The sequence below is a fragment of the Myotis myotis genome, unplaced genomic scaffold (assembly GCF_014108235.1).
Source record: "Myotis myotis isolate mMyoMyo1 unplaced genomic scaffold, mMyoMyo1.p scaffold_m19_p_2, whole genome shotgun sequence".
NCBI classification, from domain to species: Eukaryota; Metazoa; Chordata; class Mammalia; order Chiroptera; family Vespertilionidae; genus Myotis; species Myotis myotis.
The window spans coordinates 89669341-89681520 of record NW_023416324.1 but is presented as its reverse complement, the minus strand read 5'-3'; the positions used below and the strand labels follow the sequence as shown (position 1 = coordinate 89681520).

Here is a 12180-nt window from a genome sequence, read left to right as displayed (position 1 = left end):
AAATTGGACTATAAGGAAAAAAAAAACACCGAATCAGAAAAGCAAAAAGTAAAAAGAATCCAAAAATATGAAGATAGTGTAAGGAGTCTCTGGGACAACTTCAAGCATACCAACATTCACATTTTGGGTGGCCAGAAGGAGAAGAGAGAGAGTGCAAGATATTGAAAACCTATTTGAAGAAATAATGACAGAAAAATTCCCCTACCTGGTGAAAAAAAATAGACTTACAAGTCCAGGAAGCACAGAGATTCCTAAACAAGAGGAACCCAAAGAGGTCCACACCAAGACACATCATAATTAAAATGCCAAGTGCTAAATACAAAGAGAGAATCTTAAAAGCAGCAAGAGAAAAGCAGTTAAAGTTAGTTACCTACAAGAGAGTGCCCATACAACTGTCAGCTGATTTCTCAACAGAAGCTTTGCAGGTGACAGGGGAGTGGCAAGAAATATTCAAAGTGATGAGCAGCAAGGACCTACAATGAAGATTACTCTACCCAGGAAAGCTATCATTTAGAATTGAAGATCAGATAAAGAGCTTCACAGACAAGAAAAGGCTTAAGGAGTTCATCACCACCAAACCAGTATTACATGAAATGTTGAAGGGTATCCTTTAAGAAGAGGAGGAAGAAGGAGGAGGAGGAGGAGGAGGAGGAGGAGGAAGAGAAGAAGAAGAAGAAGAAGAAGAAGAACAAGAAGAAGAAGAAGAAGAAGAAGAAGGAGAAGGAGAAGGAGAAGAAAAGAAGAAAAATATGAATAAAATGGCAGTGAATACATATCTATTGACAATTGAATATAAAATCAAAATAAATGAACAAGGAATCTAATGAACAAAATAAACTGATGAATAAAATAGAACCAGAAGCATGGGAACATGGAACAGACTGATGAATCTCAGAGAGAAGGGGGGGGGGCGGTGGGAGGGAAGAGATTAACCAAAGAACTTGTATGCATATATGCATTACCTATGGACATAGACAATAGGGTGGTGAAGGCTTGGGGCAGGAACCAAATGGAGAGGGACAATGAGGGAGGAAAAGGAGGACATCTGTAATACTCTCAACAATAAATATTTTTAAAAAAACAAGAAAGTATTAAAGCCTGGCTGTTGTGGCTCAATGGTTGAGCATGGACCCGTGAACCAGGAGGTCACAGTTTGATTCTCGGTTAGGGTATGTGCTTTGATTACCAGTTCAATCCCTAGTAAGAAGTGTGCAGGAGGCAACCGATCAATGATTCTCTTATCGTTGATGTTTCTATGTCTCTTTCTGTCTCCCTGAAATCAATAAAAATATATTTTTAAAAATAAAAATAAAATAGTTTGAAGATACACAGATCACCTGAAAAGCCCACAGAACATAATATCATGGTGACTGTAGAGAATAAATAAAAGGTGGCTAGTTCACTGGAGACTTTGGGAAGATAAATGCTTTAGAGGGGATGTGAAATAAACCCAATGAAGATTCAGAGGCCTGCATTTTAATAAATAAAGTTTTTTAGGAATCCAGTGGTCAAGGAAATCCCTGAATATTTCCTCCAAAGCAAAATACAAATTGCTGCATCTTGCACCCCCTACCACAAAGAAGAAACACAGTATTTGGTATATCTTATTTGATTCTGAAGGCAACACATTCTAGAAATATTGCTCCAGCCCATACACTGGGTGGTACAGAAGGTTGCTAAGATTGAGTGGAGCCTGGCATAGGAAAGAGCACTGCAACAGGTCCAGACTGCAGCACAAATACACCTACCACTGGGGCCCTTATGATCTTGGGTGGGGGGAGGTACATGAGGCTGAAGGTGTCAGTCGTGGAACAAGATGCATCATAAGATGGAAAGGGTATAGCCGAGATCAAACCTGAGCAGAACCAAAGGGCACAAGTAAGTTGCATGAGGGAGTACTCACACTGCTGTACTAAGGCCCTTCCCCAAACTGCATCTATGGTCATATTGGGAGGGGTGCCCCATATCATCAGTAAAGCATGTGGAAGGACATATAGGAGTAGGCAAGAAGCCTGAAGATATATGTATCACATGCTAACACCCACCAGAAAGTATCCACTACATGAGAATATTAAATGCCCAAATAGGTCATTACAAATTACCTGGCCATTGGACATTAGCCCGCCTTCATCATTGGTGCAATTGACATGTAAATGGAGTGGCCACAGTGGCTGAGATGGAAGTGCTGCGTGGGCCCAGCTGCATGGACTCATTCCCAAGGCCAAGGGGATCTACTGCTGCCTCTGAATGTCCAACCTGTGAACAACAGAGACCTGCTGAGGCACTGATTAAGAGACCACTAGACTGTCAAATCTACTCCTCTGGATCCCTTCCATATTTGAAGAGCCAGCAGCTCATCTTACAGGATATATAACCATTCTAGGTATGGGTTCACCTTACTGCCTAATGGACCTCGGCTAGCACCAGCAGCCAGGATTGCTGGGATGCCTGATCCACAGACATGGAGTTCCACTCAATCAAGCATCACACTGTGGAACCCACTTCTCAGAGAGGGAGGTACAGGAGTGAGCACATGGCTGTGGAACCCACTGGTCCCATCATAGACCGCACCACCCAGAAGTTTCCTTGTGGGAATGTTGGGATGGCCTTCAAAGAGCGCAGGTGAAGGGACACTGCAGAGAGCATCCTCTGAAAGGATAAATGTCATCCTTCAGGACACATTAGTGAGAGACGTGTGGATGGTGCTGGGTCCCCATTAGGAATAACACATGGGTCTAGGGACAAAGAAGTGGAAGCAGGTGAGTATGGGCCCCACTTACCATCACTCACAGTCGCCACTGGGAAATTCAGTGCTTCCCATTAAACTAAAAGCAATTGCTCTGCCATGGCACCTTGGATTCCTGGGTCCATTTGCCTCCAGGGGCCCACAAGCCTGAACCCTAACCCATCCTGGCAGGGGTTTGTGACACCAACAGCAGCTGGAAAAAGTGCTCCTTTTACACAAAATGCAAGAGAAGTTCAGGTGGAGCCCAGGGATTCCCTTGGGTGCCTCTGGTACCCCTGTCCAATAGTAACTATGAATAGATTCTCCCAGCCATCCCATTAGAAGGGATGTGGACCCTTATCTGGGTCACACCACCAGGTAAGCCACCAAGACCTGCCAAAGTGAGTGATAAAAGTGAGGGGAGCCTTGGCTGGTGTGGCTCAGTTGGTTGGGCATTGGCCCAGGCACTGAAAAGTGGCTGGTTTGATTCCTGGTAAGGGCACATGCCTGGTTGCAGGTTCCCCAGTGGGGGGCATGTAGGAAGCAATTGATTGATGCCTCTCACATCAATGTTTCGCTCTCTCCCTCTCCCTTCCTCTTTCTCTAAAAAAATCAATTAAAATCTTTTTTTTTAATGTGAAAGGAAATCAGGCTGGATAGTAGAAGAGAAAGAGGATGAATGGTAGTTTGTCCCCTCTCCCAAGAGCCTTCCTCTTCTCAGTGTCCCCGCTGGAGAAGAGGCCCATGGGAAGCACATAGAAGTTGTTCCCAGGAATTGTATGGATTAGATAGATCTATGCAACACAGAACTGGGCTGTGGAGGCCATGGAACATGCATCTTGGACCCCTGGCTGCTGAGAGAATATGGGCAGCCTCGGCTGCTGTGCCAAAATCTACCTCTTCCCAGCCAGTGACTGAGTGTGGCAGGGATGCTGGCCACTGTTCCCTGGAGACGCAGAACTCCTCTCTCAGTCACTGGGACTCAAAAGACTTGTCATTGGTCTGCCAAAACTTTCTTAAATCTGCATCACAAACTAAGATTTCCCTTCCAGCCCTCCAGCCTTCCCTCCCTCCTCAGTAAGGGTCAAACCTACATCCCAACACCCTCCCCCACTTCCCTTTGGCTTCCTCCCTCCATTAGCTTCCTGTGGCTATTATAATAAACCAGCACAAACCTAGTTCCGCAGGGCAGAAGTCTGGAACAGATTGTCAAGCTGCATTCCTTCCTGAGGCTCTAAGGGAGATTCCTTTAGAGGTTCCAGGAAAGAACCCATCACTTGCCTTCTGCAGCCTCTAAAGGCAGCCTGCATTCCTTGGCTCATGGCTCCTTTCTCACTTGACTTGGACCTCTATTCCATCACCACATCTCCATCTCTGACTCTGCCCTCCTGTCTCCCTCTTAAAAGGTCCCTGTGCTACATTTAGGGTCTACCCAGACAATCCAGGGTAATCTCCCTAGCTCAAGATCCTTAATCTAATCTCATCTGCAAAATCATTTTGGTCACGTGTGGTCACATATTTACAAGTTCTGGGGATTAGGACATTGACATCTTTGTGGGGCATTATGTAACCTGCCACATCCCCACTCCCCCAGAGGCATGTTCCCTAAGTAAATTTCTTGCGCATCTAATCCTGTCTTGGCGTCTGCTTTCTTGGAGAACCTGAACTGACAGCTGGGTCATTCACTAGTGCCCCTTCGATCTAGGCAAGCAGGGTCCTTGGACCAGCCCCATGCATCATTTGGCCCTGTCCTTTAGAGAGCCCTCTCCAAACCTTCTTAGTCCTCCTCTGCCAGCCTGATGGTGCCACCGAGGTGGGGGTCCTGGGCCTGCCTGAGACTTAGGTGGACAGCAGTTCCCATTTCCTACTTTAGAACACTCTCCAATTCTCCATATCAGATGCTCTGAAGAGCTCTGAGCCCTGCGCCTATGAGGTTGTCCTGGGGCACCCTTGTCAGGAGCATTTGCAGGAGGGGAACGCCTGAGCTGAGGCTCCAGCTCGCCTCCTAGGTATTTCCTCTGGATGGGTGAGATTGAGCCATCAGGGTAGTACTCACAGGCTGACTCTGGATGAGTCTCACTCACATCAGATACAGGATGGTTCAGTGCTCTCGGCGAACAACAGTCTATCACAGACCCTTGGTTTGAGCAGCATTGGTGGCCCACACAACAGCTGTCCCTCCTCCATGTCCATGTCAGGCAATCTCCTGGAGGCTGTGGAAAGGCCTCTGAGGGTTTTCTCGCCATCATTCTGTGTTGCCAGTGCACCCTTCCAATGCAGGTCCTCTCTTGATTCCAGTCACTGTGATGATGCCATGCTCCCCTGAGGCTCAGGCTCTGCTGGAGGAGGGATGAACATTCCTTGCTGAATGGGACCCTCTGGTTGCTTCACCCAGGGCTCCTGGCTGTCCTCCCATTGCTGGTGGTGTGTGAAGGCAACATGCGAAGAGAACACATTCCAGGGATGTAAGACTAAAACCTAAAGGGTTAAGAGAACACAGGTTTGGAAAATAGGTTCTTCTACCTTTACCAATATACTAAAAAATTCACTTTTGTGGGGAAATAATTAATTTTCACATGAAAATAATTTTTTTTCACCACACATAGTTACAAAACATTTTTTCTTGTGATGAGAATTTTCAAGATCTACTCTCCTAGATACTTTCAAATATGCAATACAGGATTATTAACTATAGTCACCATACTGTACATTGCATCTCATGACTTGCTCATTTTATAACTGGAAATTTGTACCTTTTGACCTGCTGAACTATAAAATTTGAAATACATTTTACGACCAGAAGATGACTTATTGTTCACATTTTTGTGCATGCTGCAGGGACGACCTGGGATTATAGTCATCATCAACAAAGCATGGTGACAACCTTGAGAGAGTCGGTGGAAGCCAGTACACACAGATGCCGGGTAGATGAGGCAGCCTCCTGAGTAATGATATGACCACCATTAAATCCATGGCATTAGGAAGCTGAGGAGGCAAGACGATCTATGTTGTTTCAATACAAACAAGCCCAGAAGAGCCATGGAATTATGAGTAATAATCATGCTGCATGAGAGATACAATTAGCCAAGATTTTGAACAAAAGAGATGGTTCCTGGACCTGAACAGAAAGAAATGGTACCTGGACACTAAGAAGAATCTTTATAAAGACAGGGCAATAAATACATTTGTAAGTGTATCTTCTCTACTCATAACTCTAAATCAATCACTCAGTCAATCACTACGCTTCACAGGGGCCCATGAATTTTGTAATACATTTAAAAAATTTTTTTAATTTTTATTGTTCACTTACAGTTGACATTCAATATTATTTGTGTTAGTTTCAGATGTATAGCACAGTGGTTAAATAATTATTTACTTCACAAAGTGTTTTTCCCAATATTTACAGTACCCACCTGGCACCATACAATTATTACAATATTACTGACTTGTAAGACATTACTAATAAAATTGCTTATGGTAGACAGGAGCTCCACAGAAATAAATCAATAAATATCTTCCTGGGGTTTATGAACATTTACCAAGTTCTAATATGAACAAGAATTGTGCTAGATATCATGAATACAAAAAAGAATAATGCACAATCCTGGACTCCATGTAATTCACAGTTAAAGTTGTAGCAAAGTACAGATATAGCCAGGGCCCTGTGGAAGGGACATAGCCAGGGCCCAGTGGAAGGGACATAGCCAAGGCCCTGTGGCAGGGACATAGCCAGGGCCCTGTGGCAGAGACATAGCCAGGGCCCAGTGGAAGGAACATAGCCAGGGCCCAGTGGAAGGGACATAGCCAAAGCCCTGTGGCAGGGACATAGCCAGGGCCCTGTGGCAGGGACATAGCCAGGGCCCAGTGGAAGGAACATAGCCAGGGCCCAGTGGAAGGGACATAGCCAAGGCCCTGTGGCAGGGACATAGCCAGGGCCCTGTGGCAGGGACATAGCCAGGGCCCAGTGGCAGGGACATAGCCAGGGCCCTGTGGCAGAGACATAGCCAGGGCCCAGTGGAAGGGACATAGCCAAGGCCCTGTGGCAGGGACATAGCCAGGGCCCTGTGGCAGGGACATAGCCAGGGCCCTGTGGCAGGGACATAGCCAGGGCCCAGTGGAAGGGACATAGCCAAGGCCCTGTGGCAGGGACATAGCCAGGGCCCTGTGGCAGGGACATAGCCAGGGCCCAGTGGAAGGGACATAGCCAGGGCCCTGTGGAAGGGACATAGCCAGGGCCCTGTGGCAGGGAAATAGCTAGGGCCCAGTGGAAGGGACAGAGACAGGGCCCAGTGGCAGGGGCATAGCCAGGGCCCTGTGGAAGGGACATAGCCAGGGCCCAGTGGAAGGGACATAGCCAAGGCCCTGTGGCAGGGACATAGCCAGGGCCCTGTGGCAGAGACATAGCCAAGGCCCTGTGGCAGGGACATAGCCAGGGCCTTGTGGCAGGGACATAGCCAGGGCCCTGTGGCAGGGACAGAAAGAGGGCCCTGTGGCAGGGACATAGCCAGGGCCCTGTGGCAGGGACATAGAGAGGGGAGATGCAGAGAGCACATGGAATATAATGCTCCCTGTTAGACCTCAGAAAGGCAACAATGAGAACCACTCTCTCCGAGAGTGGGTTAATGGGATTTTTCAGCCATCTTCTGAGTCCAAGTTTCTTCTCCTTTGATTAAACGTCTCTTTGCTCAGGTCTCCATGGATCAAAGATTCCGGTAAGATACCTATGGAAGGATGGGAGAAACGCAGGTCTGTCTGTCCAAACAGCCTGCTCTGAAGTCACCAAAATGACACCAGAGAAAGGATTGCTTGACCAGCCTCCCTCTGTTTCTGTTTTAGCTTCAGAGTCTGGGTGGAGTAATAAGGCACTCATGCAAGGATGAACCCCGGCCCCACATCATCCATCACAGTAAAAGTCTACATGGAAATAGAGGTCTCTCAGGGGAAGGAGCGAAGGGGAACGATGAAGCCCCTTTGCTTTGGGGGCAGAGTCAGCTGGGAGTCTCCACAAACATGAGATTTCCAGCCCATCAGTCATCCTACAAGCCCCACAGGCGTCTCATCATCAGGCAAAATGTGAGAATGCCGAGCTGCAGGGCTGTCTGAGGACACACAGTATCGGGGAGCAACACCGAGAAAGAATTACCTATTATTTCATTTATATGAGATACTTACTAGTAGAGAAGTCAAATTCATTGAGACAGAAAGTAGATGGTGGGTGCAGGGGCTGGGGGAGAGGATGGGGAGGTAGTGTTTAATGAGGACAGTCTCAGCTTTACAAGATCAGAGAGTTCTGGAGGTGGATGGTGGTGCTGCTCACACGACACTATGATGTATTTAACTTATAAGCACTCAACAGTACACTTAAAATAGTTTAGATGATAAATTTATGTTATGTGTACTTTATCACAATGAAAAAATTTGGAAAAAAAGGACGAAACACATGCTGATACATGCTGTAGCAAGGGTGAACCTCGAAAACATGCTAAAGTGAGGGAAGCCAGACACAAAGGTCACAGTATGTGATTCCATTTATATAAAAAATCCAGAATAGATAAATCATAGAGATGGAAAGCAGATTGGTGGTTGTCCGGCCAGGGGGAGGGGGAATGAGGGGGTACCCTGCTTAACCATAGTTTGCTTCTGGGGTGATGAAAACGTAGAGCTGGAATGGGGTGCTTGTGCAACATCGTGAATGTACTAAATGCCACTAAATGATTACTTTAAAATGGTTAAGTTTATGTTATGTGAATTTCCCCTCCATAAATTATTTTTTCAAAACACACACACACAAAAAAATGCCAGCCAGGCTGGTGGGTGTGAGTGAGAATAAAAATAACCAGTCCGGGGAGGCTGGGCCCGGTCCGGAGGTGGAATTTGCCCAGATCTTCCCAGCTCCTGAGGGTCTTCTGTGGGGACCTAACCACAATCCGAGCACAGACCCACCTGCTGGCTCCAGCCACTCTGTCCTCCAGAGCCACGCATGGCAGCCACTCTCCTCCCTCTCCCTGGGCTCCTGCACTTACTCCTACAACGTCAGGCCTATTTGCAGAGAGACACCAAGGATGTAGCCTGGGTCAGAGCGGCAGTGTCAGGGAAAACGCAACCTGTGCGGCTGCTCCACTGAGGGCCAGCCAGGCGTCCTCGGCTTTCTGACCACGACCTCCACTTGGCAATGCCACAGTGGGCCCCTGGGGCACCGCAGAGGCCTCGGATGGCTGCTCAGGGCTGCGTGGGCCAGTGAGGGAAAGGGGGAAAGCAGGGCCCCTGGCTGCCCGGCGGGAAGATGAGACCTGTCGGTGGGGAAGTGACGTGAGGGCAGGGAGAGGGCAGCAGCCTGAGGAAGAAGCTACTCTACTGTAAGATGTTTTGTTTTTTAGAGAGAAGACAAACAGCTGAAATAATTTTTAAAAAATCCTTTGGTGAGGGAAACACTGACTGCACATGAAGGGGTAGGGAAGGGCAGTGAGCCAGGGAGGGGGGGGGGGGGGGGGGGGGAGGGAGGCGGGAATGTCCAGATCCAGGGGGAAAGTCAGCCAGGAAGCCAGGAGAAAGCTGGTGTGGGCAGTGTTTGAAGGTGGAGGGTGAGAAATTCCAGGAAGCACAGAGCAAATGCCTTAATCTTCTAAGTGGGAAAGGAGGCAACATCAGGGGGTGGAGGCAGGGCTGAGATGGGAGGCTAGGTAATTCCCCCGTGGCCACAGAGGGCCTAGAATAGGACGTCCTGGGTGAGTGACAGCAGCGTTTGCCAAGCTTGCTGGCCAGGAGTGTCACCATGTGCATTTCCCAGCTCCTCCCCTGGAGATGGAGTCAGTACACAGGATGGATGGGATCAAAATCTGCATGATGAGGACAGCCTGAGGACGTACTTAACGCCAGGCAAGTTTAAAGAAACAGTGAGTTAAAGAAGTGTTGAGCAGCAGGGAGAGGCTGGATAAAGGGAAATTGAGGGGGATAATTCAGTATCCTTCTCACAGCAAAACTCTGCTGCCCAGAGAGTTTGGAGCATTTGGAGAAAATGCTCCAAATGCTCCAAAGCCCATTTGGAGAAAACTGGTGGTGGGGTTTAGCCGTAACAGTGGGATCTATGCAAGAGAATGGAATCTACTTAGGAGGGTGAGGTCTATCTACTAGGCAGGGGTCTTTAAGGAGTGTGCAGTGGCACGTCCAGGGCACGGGGGTGCAGGGTGTGGTGGTAACTGTGAGCAGTCCGAATGCTTGACCTTGGACCCACACTTGGCAGAGGCCAGAGTGAAAAAGCAAGAGAGAACTGACAGACTATGAGAACAGGAAAAGTGGACGGAGCAGGGTCAAGATCCTGAGGTCAGTGAGGATGAGGAAACGGGAGAGGCTTGGGTAGAAGATGGGAATTTCAGAGTTAAACATCGGGGAGTTTGCGTGTACACATCACTGCTCAGCTGGGAGAGGCATATTCCCAGGCCACCGATTAGACCGAGCACATCTTCCGGAGGCAGCATTTTACACATATATTTGGGGAGGAAATTATTTTTATATTATAATAAACACATTCCATTGATTCACATGAAATCGTAAGATTTTTTTCAAAAAGACTTCAAAGACTTTTCTCTTGGCTGCTTCGGGCTGCATGCCCGGGTTCGTGTTCCTCTGTGGTTAGCGGGACTCAAGAGGAGGCGTTTGAGCAGCGCTGCTGAGGAACCTGCCCAGTAAAGCAGACGCCGGGCCCGGCACTGAGAGCAGGGCCTCTCAGCAGGGCCAGCTTTGACCCCGTGATTATCGGAACTTCATGACATTGCCAATAATTCCATAACCATTTATATAAGTAAAAATGGTTACTTGATGTGACCAAAACCTAAATCTCAGGTTCACTTTGGAGGTCTCTCCCTCACCACCACCTCCACCATATGGCCTCCAGGGGGCACTGCTCTCCCTTCTAAACTCTATCCCCAAGACAAAGGCCACTTCTTGGCTTCCTAAAGCATCACTAAGTCAGGCTTAGAACAAAAAGACTTTTAAAAGAACATAGAAAGACACATGAATCTGGGCAGTATAGCCCCTTGTCCCCTGAAAGGTGGCCCCAGACCAGCAGTATTAAAATCACCTAGGAGCTTGAGGCTTCCCTGGCCCCAGCCAGACCTATTGAATCAGAATTGGCATTTTAACAAGATTGCCCCAGGTGATCTGAGTGCACACGATAATTAGAAGCTCCGGTCTAGTGGGCATGATTCTGCTTATTGAGCATCTGCCTCCCTAACCTCAGCAAGCTGGGACCGTCTGAGTAACACCCTCTCCCCCCAGGAACGCCCTCTTAGACCCTCCACTCCTCAAAAATAGACAGAAGGCTTGGCCCTCCCAGTAATACCTCCCTGCCTGTGGGCCCCATTTTACTCTCAGGGTGTATTAGCTATCTACTGCTGTGTGACAAATGACCCCCGAACTTAATTTAAAACAACAAACATTTATTATCTCACCATTTCTCGGGGCTAGGAGCCTGGGCATGGCCTAGCTGGGAAACTCTGACACCGGGTCTTCTCAACAGGCTGCAGTGTCAGCAGTGGAGACGGCTCCACTGCGAGCATTTCACTCTCGAGCTCACTCCTGTTGGGAAATCAGGCAGCCTCAGGTCCCAGCTGGCTACTGGTCAGACACATTAATCCTCTGTCACGTGGTTCTCTCCGCAGCGTTAATCACAACAGAATAGCTTGCTTCCTTCAGAGCATGAGCTCTGGAAGGTGAGAGGGCACAGTAGAGAGATATTGACAGGGCAAGCAAGTCAGAAGTCACAGTCTTTTGTAACCAAACCTTGGGAGTGACATTCCATCACTTGTTTTCATGCGCTGTTAGAAGCAAGTCACTAGGTCCAGCTCAGGCTGACAGGAGCGGATTACTGGGGTGTAAATACCAGGGATCACTGGTATTGACAGTGGGGATCACTGGGAACATTTAGCCGCCTCCCTCTGGTAGTGATCTCACATGTAAGGGGCATGTCCCAACAGGGCAACATATTAGAATACAAGACAGTAACCTCCACCGTCATCCCTTAAGAATGACAGACATCCAGTAACAGCAGGTTTATTCCCTCTTAAGAGTAGCTTTCAGAGTGATTCCACAATAACATCACTTGGGGAACATTAAGAATAATAATGGGGGGGGAAAGATAAAAACACTAATGCAAGTCAATTGAATCAGAACCTCCAGGCATTGTTTTTGTTTTGTTTTAGTTTTGTTTTCAATTTCTGGGCTGATTTCAGTAAAGAGATGGGGTTGAGAATTACTGTCTCAGATGAACAATTTCAAATGCTGTAATGCCAGGGCTGGGGTGGAGGTCACTGGGACAGAAGAAGGTATGGGCTGGGCAGCTTGGGATTTTGATGGGTGACCTGCTGTGGAATATGGACAGGAAAAGTCAGCAGGAGATACAGGCCTTAAGGAGTCTGCGCTCATCTGAGAGGTGAGGGGATAAGACAGACGAAAGAGAA

General features: G+C 47.8%; 1 long non-coding RNA gene across 1 annotated transcript; it reads right to left on the bottom strand.

Moving 5' to 3' along the window:
• Window positions 1–1848: 1848 nt before the first annotated feature.
• On the bottom strand, window positions 1849–11602 carry LOC118676955. Its single transcript, XR_004974270.1, has 3 exons — window positions 11173–11602; window positions 4810–5203; window positions 1849–2256 (listed from the first exon to the last, which is right to left on the bottom strand). It is a non-coding gene; the product is annotated as an uncharacterized LOC118676955 (long non-coding RNA).
• Window positions 11603–12180: the final 578 nt, after the last annotated feature.